The following is a 13316-nucleotide window of genomic DNA, read 5'->3' on the forward strand; positions in this document are numbered from 1 at the left end:
CAGCGGGGATCCTGCTTCTCCCTCTCCTTCTGCCCAACCCCCCTTGCTTGTTCTCTGTCAAATAAATAAATAAAGTCTCAAAAAAAAAAAAGGAGAGAGCCACACTACAAAATGCCATCCGTCATGTAGCCTCCTGGTCAACCACTGTAAAGCTGCATTAGCTCACAACTAATGGAGAGAGGAGAAGTCAGTGGTATGAGGGTAAAGGCTGAGTATCCCAGAGGCCTCTGGGAAAAGGCCCCACAGAGAAGAGGGAAAAACAAAGCTTACTCTCAGATACGTTTCCTAAGAATTTCTCACTTGTGGCCAGATTACACAGAATGTCTCAGGGTTGGAGAAGAGCCATAATATAAAAAGCTTATATAGATTACGATTGCTTTTGTAGACTCCATCTGCGATGTCATAGTCAGAAGGGTGTGTATGTGTGTGTGTACATGTGATAAGAATACCACTGCGTATTCCTCAAGATGCAGGCCAGTCTGATAATTTGTAAACCATCAGTACTGGGAAGGCAGAGTGTGTCCAGACTGAGGCTTACAGAATCCAGTTTATAGGGCTTTTCCTGGCCGGGCCAAGGGGTAGCTGTGTATGTTAAGGTACATGGGCTGCAGAATCTATGCCTTTTGCAAAACTGAAATTATGGCAGGTCCAGAAACTGATGCCCAATTCCATTTCACTGCTATTAAAAATATATTTCAACTCTTATACTCCCACAGGGAGAATGAATTGTGTACTGGCCACATGCAGAGGCATTGCTTTGATAGTTTTATACATCTAGTTATGGTCTAAAAAATCTCCAGCTGTGAAAGCCACGTATGAACTCTAAACAGTCTGTACCTCATCTGTTAAGTTCCCATGCCTGAACACGCTAATGTCATCTCACCATGTGATACTCAATTTGTACAATAAATTATGAACCTGGGGGAAAAATTCCAGTTTACATTTCCCATCACTTTCCCACTTGGTTGTCTCTAGGGTTTCATAGAGCAGCAGTTATTTCCTAATCTGATATCTCTCTCCATGTGGTGGGCAGTCAACACAAGAAATGCTTCTACTGTCTATCTGCTCTCTCCTTGATTCTTCCTTGGAGATGAGGAATTGCTTTAATGGTGACTTTGAGAGGGAAACCAGGCAAAGAGAGCTCAGTCCTTTCCTCTCTCCTCATCCTAGGGAGTCAGCTGCTCGTAGAAAGCAAGGATTCTGTTCTGATTCTGGGTGCTGTACGTTCTTCAGAAGGAGAGCTCCATATGCAGGCTGGTGGCTGTCCAGATGAACTTGTGACAGGTGGGTAGGTCTGCTAACCCTGCAGTACAGGATCAGGAAGCCCATTCTTGCTGCACCTAACCCACAATCACCAACCTACATTTGGTTCAGAACTGGGATGGGGAAAGGAGGTATAATTATGGTCTCCCGAAGACCCCAATAGGTTTGTAGACTCAATCGACATTACCTATGGTGTTACCACCTTGTGTTTGCCACAGCAGGACAGATGGCAGTATCTAATGAGCGGCCTCTGGTTCTTTGGGGAGAGGCCCAGTAATTGATGGATCTCCAAGATAAAAGCCTTCACCTACAGTGTTTGCCAGTCTCTGTGGTGCAAATACCCACACTGTGAATGGTGTCAAGCTACACTTGTGACATCCTTGAACAGACTTGGGAGGAGATGTTCACAGGCTGCTCTCTCCAGTCAGTGAAGAGCCAACTCAGCCAACCATTGCACCTCTTTAGAGCAGAGAACACATCCTTCCACAGGAGCAGATGCCTCTGGCACATGGCTGGGTGTACACCTCTGAGCTGGAACTCCTGTTTGGTGATTGTTTCCTTTCCTAAGAACTGGCTCAACTGCAGGGAAAGGCCAAGTTTGGGGCCATATCCAGTGGCAAATCTACTGTCAGCTCAATACCATGATTAAAGGAAACAAGACCAGAACAAGGTTTCCTTGTAGGTGGCCACACCAGGAGCCAGCCCAGCATGGATTAGAAGGACCTTCTTAGTAAGTTCCTGCAGTTACATATTTCCCTACTCTTATTTTGGAGCTTGGCAGTCAATTCTCCATCACATAAGAAAGGTCATTTTTCTGTCCCTGGTCCTCATTTTCTAAGTGACAGAAACACTAGAGTTTGAATTCTGTGTAACAGTTGAGTGATCATAGGCTGTTTGCTTACACGATCTTGATCCTTATTTTTCAGATTTGAAAAAAATGGAGATTGTGACATTTTTTCAGAAGGTTGTTGGAAATATTAGAAACAATGTTTCTAAAACAAATTACGATGGTATATGGCATGGAGCAGGCATACAAGAAATAGTAGACACGTAGTCAGTCACCCTTCTGTTGGTGTGGGGGTGCACACACAGCCCAAGGAGGGGTGGTGAGAAGAGCTCAGTAAATGCAGTTCTTTTTTATTTCATTCCCTCCGTTTGTGCTGTTTCCATGAGTTTTGTCCACTTCACCAGACCGCATATCTGTCCTCCTTCCAATTCCACCTTCTTCGGATCCTTCTACTCAGAAGTCATCACTATGTAGGGGCTACAGGAACTGTAAACCGAACTGTTAGCAGAAGGGCCCTCGCTCCTAGCAGTGGATAAAGATAATTGCCTTTAATGTGCAGGTCTATATGATTAGCATTTCATGTTTTAAAATACACATTTAAGGACATGCATAATATTCCATTTCATAGACCCCTATTTTGTCATAATCATTTAACTAGATCCTCAATTAGGTTGTTTTCAGAAGTTTGCTATTATAAAAAATACTTCATTGAACATCTATATGCAAAACTTCTAGATTACAGTCAGGTTTTATCATTAAAGGGGGATATATACAAAATATATAGTATTTTTGTATAGAGTGTATATATATACACAATATTTATTATCAAATATTACATTATTATATTATATTAAATGTATATTAAAATATTACAATATTTTCACATATACCCAGCAGGAAATGCATGCCCACAAGAAACACTTCTGAAGCCATTCCCAGCCCTAGCCAAGGAAATTTGGGCAGTTTTCTTCATAGTCAACCTACTGTGATCTAGTTGATTCCCTTCTCCCTCAATATTCCACCCATCATTTTTATGTATCACTTTCTAAAATAATCCAGAAGATCCAGAACATGAAGGTACCTCAGGGTCTTAGTAAATCTCTTACTGAGGTTGGGTTCCCCAGAAGCCCCATGAAACAAAGATTCAGGTGCGAGTAGTTTTTCTGGAGGTAAAGGACTGGGAAGGTGAGATAAGGAAGAGCAGGAAACCACCAAAGAATACTTACTAAGCCAGTTACCACTACGGGTTACTGGCACTTAGTACCCCGGGAGAATCACTTGGAGACGGTGTAGACATCTGCCTCAGAGATATCTGACCCCAAGGACAGTGGATCTGGGGTATTTGTCTAGCAAGTCCTGTTCGTCACTGATTGACAGCCCCTGTTGGAGGGCGTTAATACCCTGGCATTACCTGTGGCACAGGTGGGCAATGTGGCTTTTGTGGCCAAGAAAAGCCCTCAAGCTTTGCAGGAATGCAAGTGTTAATAGTTGGAAGTCTGCTAGCATGCACGGAGGTAGTAGGGGGGAGGGCAAATGGGTGAGATGCCCACAGAATCTTCTAGAATCTATCCTTAGGGAGCATGCAACTGACTTCCTGGAATGCGGTTGTTGCTTTAAGCTGTGACAAGCTGGTCCTTAAAGGAGGACATTCTACATCTATTGAATATTAAGCTATGAAAACAGACCCTAACACAACAGAAGAAAGTAGATAACAGCTTTACATCTAGGAAGGGGACAATTATTAATTTAATAAACATTCATAGGGGGCCTTTCAGTCTGCCAGACTCAATGACAAGCACTAGAATAGAAAGGTGAATTCAACACGATCCCTGCCTATAAGGAGCTTACTTTACAGTCAGGTGGAAAAGACAGAGCCCTCGGATGAGTAGGTGGGGTCTGAGGGCAGAGGGGACCTATGGCTTGCTGTCCAGGTACATGGCCCGGGAGGCAGCAGTACCCCAGAGAAGAAATGCCTATTTGGTATATCTGGGCAGATAGGGCCTCAGAAAGCCTCACGGTGTCCCCCAGCGGCAGCATAATCTAGAAGTGGAGATTGGCCCCAGATGTGCTGCAGGATGAGAATCATCTGCCCAAAGGGTCACAAGAGCAGCAGAGAAACCTGGCAGGCATGAAGGTGTTCGTCATGACACTGAGGAATACTGGGCATGACCTGAGGGTAGGATCAATGGCTTAGCGGCCCCAGAGCTAGTAGACAACTGAGACGCAGATGCTTTCCCCTGTGCCCTGCACCCCAAAGTCCTCCTGGGGCTGGGATGGAGCCAGAGAAGTCAGGAGGAGGCAACCCAGATTGGCTAAGAGTTCTACTTCGGGCAGAATGAGGTCTTGCTGAATAAATTCTATTTACTTATAGACAAATGAAGCAGGCACATCTCCTGCATGCTCCAGTTTGTGGGTTGCAAGGTGTACCCATTGCCCGGTGATTCCCCCAAAATCATGTTCTCATCAGTGAATCTCCCAGAGTCAAGTAAAGAGAGCATAGTTCTTGCAGGCAGACAGACTTTGATTTGAGTTCTAACTCTCCAGATTCCCGTCCCTATTTGATGTGTGAGGATGGACGAGTTAACAATATTTAAGCCCTTTTGAGCATCAGGCGCCAGTGGTTAGTGGGAGGATTCAAAAATAAGACAGAAGATCATTCCCAGGGAAGTCTGAGCAGAGGAGGCTTCCAGGACCATGTGGTATGATGCTGTGACTCCTGGCTACCATGGCTCAGTGACAGAGGGGAAGGAACCCTGACGGATGGGCCACCATGGCCCCACCCAGGCTGGGTGACACTGTGAGGACCTCATAGACTTCATGGAGATACTCCAGAAGCACAAGCTGAGAGGGGAGCTTGGAAAGGAAAGGTTCTGTTACAGTTGATGGACAGCACTGAGAAACCTTCTAAGAGGAGCCATTGCATGATCTCAACTTCTGTTCTGCAGATGCGATTATATCAACCCCCAAGGGTAGGGGAATTTGCCACAAATCAACAAGCATTTCCAAAGAATAAAAATTTTATGTACATATGTATATTTGTTTATACATATATGTGTGTATACGTATCACACCAGTTTCAAGGTAATGAGTGAGCATTGTGAATTCTGATTTTCATCATGAGAAATACTAAATAAAATGTATCATTTTTGTAGATATGCTTACATGTCTAAAGATTTAGGGTTTTAACAAGATGTTCTTTTTTCCCCTTTTCAGATACATCCAGATGTTTTTAATCTCTGCAAAGTAATGATGGCTACGTGCCGCATCCTTCAGCTGATTTGCAAGATGTATTTATGTGAAATAAAGGAGTTTTAAAGACCCGATTCTTCCAAAAAACATTTTTTACCACATCTTATGGCCTGGAAAATTGGTTTTCTGTTGTTTTGCTCTTTGGAGTTAAGATATTCAAACTTCAGAAATATTGTTAAAATGGGACAAATCAAGCCTCAGAAATTTTGGAAACAATCTCCTTCTACAAAATATGTAAAAATGTTATACACAGTGTCTGGCATACAGGTAGTATTTAGCAGAAGTTTTCCCTTCCCTTCTCCCCCCACTGACAAGGGCCATATGAGAAAGATCCCCACTTTCTCATCATTCGTCCATATTGGCTTTCCCATTCCTAGTCTGCCTCAAAACATGAGGCATGTTTCTGCTTCAACGACAGCAGGTTCAGGGAATGCAGAGAAAACTCAATCCCTGTCCTAAGAAGCGGATAGTCTGGAGGGGGAGAAGGGCACATAAAGCTTGGACAGATCATCAGTCTGACACTCACCAGTCTAGATTTAATTCCACAGTTTCCCATTACATTATACAATAATCTTGCCGGGCTCCCACTGGCTTTCTTCCTCAGGGCACCTGGTCCGATGAATGGGGTCAGCTCTTGTAAATTAGGCCTGTCTCACCAAGTCTTTCAAACTCTAACCTGCGGAAAAGTAATAGCTCCAAGGTTAGGCTTGATAGATTCTTTGAAATGGCTTTCTAAATAAAGGAGAATCTGGTCCTGAATTGAAGAAGGAATACTTTTTTTTTAAAAGCAATGACTCTAAATTCAAGGGCACCTGGTTGAGGTTGGTAGAACATGCAACTCTTGAGTTTGAGCCTCAGGCTGGGTGTTGAGATTACTTTAAAAAAATCTTTTAAAAATAAAGCAAAATAAAATAAAATGAAAACAGAGAGATAGAGAAAGAGAGAGAGAGAGGCAAACTGTTAGAGACTCTTAACTATAGGAAGCAAATTGAAGGTTGCTGGAGGGGTGGAGGGTCGGGGCATGGGGTAACTGGGTGATGGACATTAAGGATAGCACTTGATGTAATGAGTGCTGGATGTTGTATGCAATTGATGAATCACAAAATTCTACCCCTGAAACTAGTAATATAGTATGTATCAACTAAATTGAATTTAAATGAAAGAAATTTGGGGGCGGGGGTGGGCAGCCCCAGTGGCTCAGCGGTTTAGTGCTGCCTTTAGCCCAGGGCATGATCCTGGAGACCTGGGACTGAGTCCCACATCAGCCTCCCTGCATGGAGTCTGCTTCTCCCTCTGCCTGTGTTTCTGCTTCTGTCTCTCTCTCTATGTCTTTCATGAATAAATAAATAAAATCTTTAAAAAAAAAGAAAAAATGTTAAAGCAACAACTCCAAGTTTAAAAAAAAAAAAGAAAGAAAAAAGAAAAAAAAAGAAAAAGAACACAATGATTTTAAGTGTGGGAAAGATAGCTCAAAATTTAGAATTTAGAAATCAAATTCTCTTACCCACTTCCATTTTTGCATTTAATAAACAGGCAGAGAGTGCCAGCCTTGGGCCAGCCACCAAAAAGCACTGGCTGAGTTAAACACGGTGCCTGTCCTCCAAGAGTTCGTGGCTACGTGGAGAAGAAAGGCAAGTCAACAGACATCGGAGGAGAGGGCCATGAGGGCAATGGCAGAGAGCATTGATCGAGATTGTCTCGATCAATCTGGTAGTGTCCTCTCTCACAGTGGGTCATGGCCAGGTTTATCCCCACTACTGTAAGAGCAGTGATCTGGGTTCAGAGAATGTTTTCCTGGTTGCAATTTGGCTCGCCCATGAGGTGGAAGTGGTATTCTTTAATACTTATATTCGTTCTGCTAATGCTGAGAGCCCATTGAGAAACTGGTCTCCATTTGACAATCTCATAGACTCTATTCTGTGTCCCTGAGGACATCTCAGGAGACTCTCAATAGCTTTATCACATCTTCTCATGATAGAGCCTGGTTTTAGAACTGTTTTCTGCCCACATTGAATGGAAGCTTATTTCCTTGTACTTCCAGTCTTGGTTTCCCTACAAACTGATGCTCATCCCTATCTTTTTGGTTATCATCATCCCTAACCGAATTAGATCAAATAGAAAGTCTTCATCTCTCTCTGTCTCCTTTGCAAAGGTGTGTCCAGTGAACCTGTTTATTCTCATACTGAGGGTGGTGAGTTGAGGGGCTGAGATGATTCTCCACTGACTCCAAGTCAGAGAACTAATTGATGAGACATGTCTTCTCCTTTGGGCTCCACCACTGCCCTGTCTAAAGTAGGAACTGACCTAGGTGGTGCTGGGGATAGAAGTGGAGTTGGAAGAAAAGACCCAAGACAGGAACTAGTACCTGTGGCAGCAGAGGAGGGTGTGGGAGACCAGCATCTGGAGTCGGGCCTGTGGGGCAAAAGTAGAAACTAGAAGGATGTCACATCAGTTGGACAGAACTCAGCATGCAGAGGCCCTACCTGAAAGATGAGATTGAAAATGCTTTAAAAAAAAAAAAAGTTCTTTAAATAACATTCTTAAATAAGTAGAAATCAAGCTTAAACTATTTTATGCTTTGAAATTGGCAGCTGTTTACTATAAAGTTTTGGTAAGGGAGAGCAGGGGGAAGGGGCAGTCTCCCCACTGAACCAGGAGCCTGATATGAGGCTCAATCCAAGACCCCCAGGTAAGGATGAAAACTCATTTTCAAATTATGTAAACATGTATTGAGTTGTTGAAAGCATCACCTCATGTTCTAGGGAGGAGTTGTTTATGAATTTAAGAGAAGAGTGAGAGCTTCTCAGACAACTTTTTTTTTTTTTCCTAATTGAGAAAGGTTTTTATACTGCAGTGTGATAAGAGTGTGACCACAGGGTTACTTTTCTGGTTTTGCTCTGTGGAAGGAGAAGTAATGTTGTGTTTTTCTCTTTCTGCTCACAGTTCTCCCTCAGTTTAATGAATGGCAATAGGACTAAAAGAACAGAGGGCAGCCGTAGATCCCTGTAAGTACGTCTATGTTACTCCATTGCAGAGTTAAGCTTCATATAGGCTGAGAGACTTCAATGCACAAGCAAAAAAGAAAGAGAAGAAAGTCAGGGTTTTGTCTAGAGGAAGATACAGGAAATTTTAGGAAATGTATCAATGGTTGGTCACTAAGATGTTAAAATATTTATAGATGTTTATTTCTTTAAATTTTGCTCTATACAAATAGCACATTTATAGTGTTCTTTAATGTTCATATATATATTTAAAGATTTAATTTTTATTTATGTATTTATTTAGAGAGAGCCTACAAGCAGGGAGAGGGGCAGAGGAAGAAGGAGGGAAAGAATCTCAAGCAGACTCTGTGCTGGGCCTGGATCCCGATGCAGGGCTCAATGTCACAACCCTGAGATCATGACCTGAGCCCAAATCAAGTGTCGGACGCTTGACTGACTGAGCCACCTAAGCCCTCCAAAACTAAGACCCTTCAAGTCAGGATATCTAAATGACAGGAACACTGTAAGAGAGTTTGAGAGTAGACTCTCAAACGACAAATTTGCAACCTAAATATGAAGTGACCAAAGACATTCAGTAAAAGCTTACCCGAAAAATGTCAGTCTTGTAGTGGTCAGAACATCTCCACAATTGAACGTAACCCAGGGCAACCATTCCCGTTGGGCTCTGAAGGCAGTCAACGTGACCAAATCAACAGGAACTGAAGTCTCTTCAAAAATAATTTTGGAAGTCAAACTGGGCTTCCGTGGGGATTGTCAGAGCTGGAATCAAAGCCAACGCAGCCTCTGAGAAAAATCCAATCCCCCCGATAAGGGGGATATAATTGTTGTTGTTGTTGTTGTTGTTGTTCTGAGATATGGATGGATAATTCAAAACAGTAGGCAGACTTCATTCTTTGGAATATCGTATCTTGAAAGAGGCTAGATGATAAGAAAGCCATATCCTCCTTTCTTGCTTTCATGGATACTTACTTTAGGAATCTGGCCACCACGCCATGAGGAAGCACAAGCCATCCCAGGCAGTGATCACACTGAAAACTACGGATGGGTCCTCTGGTCACTGAGCCTGGTTGAGGCACTAGTCAACAGCCTCAACTGCCAGACATGTTGAGTGGAGACTCCTCAGATGATTCCAGCACCAAATCATGGAGTCTTCCCACCTGAGAAGCCCCAGCCAACATGGGGCAGAAAAGAAGTTGTCCTTGCCATACACTGTCTGAATTAATTGACACAGAAACTTTACAAGTATAATAAAATGGTTGTTCTATCCCATTAAGGGTTTCAGGGTTTCAGGGTTTTTTAAAAAGCTTTTATTTATTTATTTGAGAAAGGGAGAGCAGGGGGAAGGGGCAGTCTCCCCACCGAAACAGGAGCCTGATATGAGGCTCAATCCAAGACCACAGGATCATGACCTGAGTGAAGGCAGATGCTTAACCAACTGAGCCACCCAGGTGGACCCCCCCCATTAAGGTTTTTTTTGAGAGGCAAGGAGGTAATTATGCAGCAACTATAACTGCAATAGTATCTTTACGTTTCTCAGGCCAGAGACCCTCTGTTATAGTATCCAGAGAAGAAACTCCAGGCTTCATCTAGGATGGAAGAGAGCCAATGCCAGACATTTGAATTTGGGGATAGGATCTCAGGATCTAACTGCTTTTTAAATATATGTTCAATGAATCTTGTCTGTAATCACACACACACACACTCCTACCTCTAGACATCACGGTGCCATCGAATCCTGAGCTCATCAAAAGGTCTGCTGGGTTTTTTCTCACCTTTTCTTTTGCCAACTCAGATTTCAGCCTTCTCCGGTCTGCTAATGTCAGCCATCACTCACTCCTTTAGTGTTGCCGTGGTCTTCTCCTCTGTTTCCTTTCCTTGTGAGTTTATGCTTTAAGAATCACCCTATTGTTGTTTTAGTGGGGTTTTCAGAGGAAATGGAATTAAATACATTTGTCCAACTTAGCATCTCTAATTGGAATATTACCTAGACTTTTTTATATCCCTTCTGGATACATTGACTCCTTTTATTTACTCGAGTAAAATAAATTACTCAAGAGTACTGGATGAAAAATGTCTCATGCTTTATTGGAAAATAGCAATGACAATAACATTGACAACAAACACCTTTCCACTCTCTCTTTTCAAATATTTCAGTTCTCTGAGATTTGTCCAAATGTATGAGCCTAAGGGCTCCCCTTTTCTCTAGTTCAAATCCTCACCAGCAAGCCTCCTCATTTTGTTTATGGTCTGAGTTGAATATTCATAAGAAGGTATAAAAACACAGGTTCATTCCTGAAGAAGACAACCTAAGATAAAAAACAATGTAGAGAAAACACAAAGAGCATGTCATGATTGTAAAGAAGTAGATTGGATAAAATATTTACAAAGTGAATGGCCAGTAGCTGAGTACACTGGTGGGTTGTTTGGGTCATGAAGTCAAGAGAGTCTGAGGTGTTTGCTGTGGTCATAGCTGTTAGCACACTTTTTAGGACCACCAACATGTCCCACCCTGCCCCTGCAGATAGAGCCTTTCAGGATGGTGTTTCTACTGTTGGATTCTCTGAAAACAGGAGAGTCTCCCCCTCCTACTCTCTCTGCTTTAGCAGAAATGAGAACTCTGGATGCGATTCTCTAACCTCCAGTTCTGAGTCATAGCTTTTCCATTCCCTGCTGCAGGTCTTCCTCAGTGTCTCAATGCAAAGGACTACCCGGAGAAAACACTCTCCACAAAGAGGGTTAACCAGCACCTCTGCTCCTCCAGTTCTTGCTCTGTTGGGGTTGGACAGCCATTCTTCTAGACTGCACCACATACTGACCCATTCCAAACTCCAATTCTTCTATACTTGGAAATCTCTCTCCCTTTCTCAAATTAAAGAAAAACTGTAGTTTTTCAAAGAGTTAGGGCACAGCTTGATGTGATTTTTCACATGCTCACACTGGCCAATGAACATTCAAGCATCCCATGATCATGTGAAAACCACGCCTGTTAATTTTTAAGTATTTACCTTTGTAGATGTGAGATAGGTAGTCCTTAGAAGAATTATATGTGTTCAAGTATTGTTTTTTAAAGTAAGTTCAGAATTTCTTTAAGTATAACCTTAAGCTAGTGTCACTTACTTTAAAAGTAGCAGATAAAAGCATTTTTGATAACCATATGACCTCTTCCTAACAATAGCCAGCCACCCTCAAGGTCCTGGAAACCTTGCTTTCAAATTCCTTAGAGGCTTACAGTATCCCTAACCCCCTCCAACTTGAAAGTATGTAATGGGCCACTCCTCATGACCCCAGTGCAGCTCTTTCTGCCCATGGGTCCTTCCCTGTGATTTAATAAAACCAACTTTTTTGTACCAAAGACGTCTCCAGAATTCTCTCTTGGTTGTTGGCTTCAAACCCTAACATCTTTCCTACATCAGTATCACTTAAGAAATTACAAGAGTTTTAAGAATTCTGGCCAGAAGCAGGGAATGAACACCAAAATATATTTCTTATTACATCACAATATCACACATATTATGTTCAAAAGACAAATATAAATAAATTCAATAATATTTCATTAATATGCTTAAAGTTTTTTAAGTAAGGTTTGCTACTCCAAAGTAAATGTGACAATCCTCAGGTAAAATATCATAGTTCTTCTTTATTCCTCTTTCTATTTCATTCCCCTGTTCAGAGCAATCACTATTATTTTATTCACTATATAGCTAGGTACATATCCTTCCAGTTTCTTTCTGGGCATTTACAGACAAAATGTTGTGAGATCATGGAGCATGATGGCCAAGAAAGAATTCTTGAGATGTTTTAGGGTTCAGCTTAGTAAATTTATTTAAGCAGCATGGGGACAGTACCCACAGGAGAAAGGGCTGCATTTTTGCTGTATGAAGCTGATGGCTACATGCTTAGTGCTCAAGGGGAAGGGGAGGTACAGGGATTATTTGATTGTAAACGTCTCAGAATTTCTATTCATAAAACTACTTAACAAGATTTCTCTGGTGCTTATCATTCAGCTCGATATTTTAACTATCAGTGAGATATACAGGCAGTCATGAGATCCTTTAAGACTGTGGCAACCAGCAGCACGTATTTGATCCTTATTAGAACTATGCAGGCTATAGGTTAGCCTTCCAGGCTAAAGGTGAGCATTTTTCTGCTTCTATCCCTCATCAATATGCGTGTACACACACTTGTGGTAAGCTGAATAAAGGTCTACCAAAGATGTCCACATCCTCACCTCTGGAATCTGTGAATAGATTAGGTTACATAGCAAAAGGAACCTGAGGTTGCTAATCATCTGACTTTAAAAATATGTTTTCCTTTATCTGGGTGGACCCATGTAATCACAAAGGTCCTTAAATGTGGAAAAGGGAGACAGAAAAGCTCCAGTAATCAGATGTGAGAAAATACTTGACCTACCATTGCTGGCTTTGCAGATGGAAAGGGGCCAGGAGCAAGAAATGCAAACAGCCTCTAGGAGCTGGAAACGATGGGGAAACAAATTCTCTCCTGGAGCCTTCAGAAAAGAACCCAACCCTGCCAATATTTTCATTTTAATTCAATGAGTCTTATTTAGGACTTCTGGCCTCCAGGACAATGAGATAATAAATTTGTGTTGTTTTAAGCCACTAAATCTGTGCTACTTTGTTACAGCAGCAATAGGAAACTAATGTAAAGACATTGGGAATTCCTCAGTAAATGGCCCACCCAGTTCCCCCAATGGAGAAGTTGAGTCCACAAGCCTTACACACATATTCGACTTCCCATCAGCTCTTTCTCATACTCAAAATCGGGACAGAGAGACAAGAATCTCCAAACCTCTAACGAAAGCATCATAATGAAAGATAAGAGAACAAAATTAAAAAAAAAAAAAAACTTGACATCCTCAAATCTGTTAATCTTCTCCTAGGGCTTCTGAATTTTGTGAATTGAATAGCAAAACTTGCCCCCCCTTCCCATCAAGATGCTAAAATTAGTTTTCTATATTCTTTTCTAATTCTTATGACATATTAGTTTTTAGGCTT

At 42.0% G+C, this 13316-nt stretch overlaps 1 pseudogene; it reads left to right on the forward strand.

The window, feature by feature from the left end:
- The first annotated feature begins 639 nt into the window (after positions 1-639).
- On the forward strand, positions 640-6986 carry LOC140598053 (ATP synthase membrane subunit K, mitochondrial pseudogene; annotated as a pseudogene).
- Positions 6987-13316: the final 6330 nt, after the last annotated feature.

Source organism: Vulpes vulpes, chromosome 3, assembly GCF_048418805.1.
Source record: "Vulpes vulpes isolate BD-2025 chromosome 3, VulVul3, whole genome shotgun sequence".
Lineage (NCBI taxonomy): Eukaryota > Metazoa > Chordata > Mammalia > Carnivora > Canidae > Vulpes > Vulpes vulpes.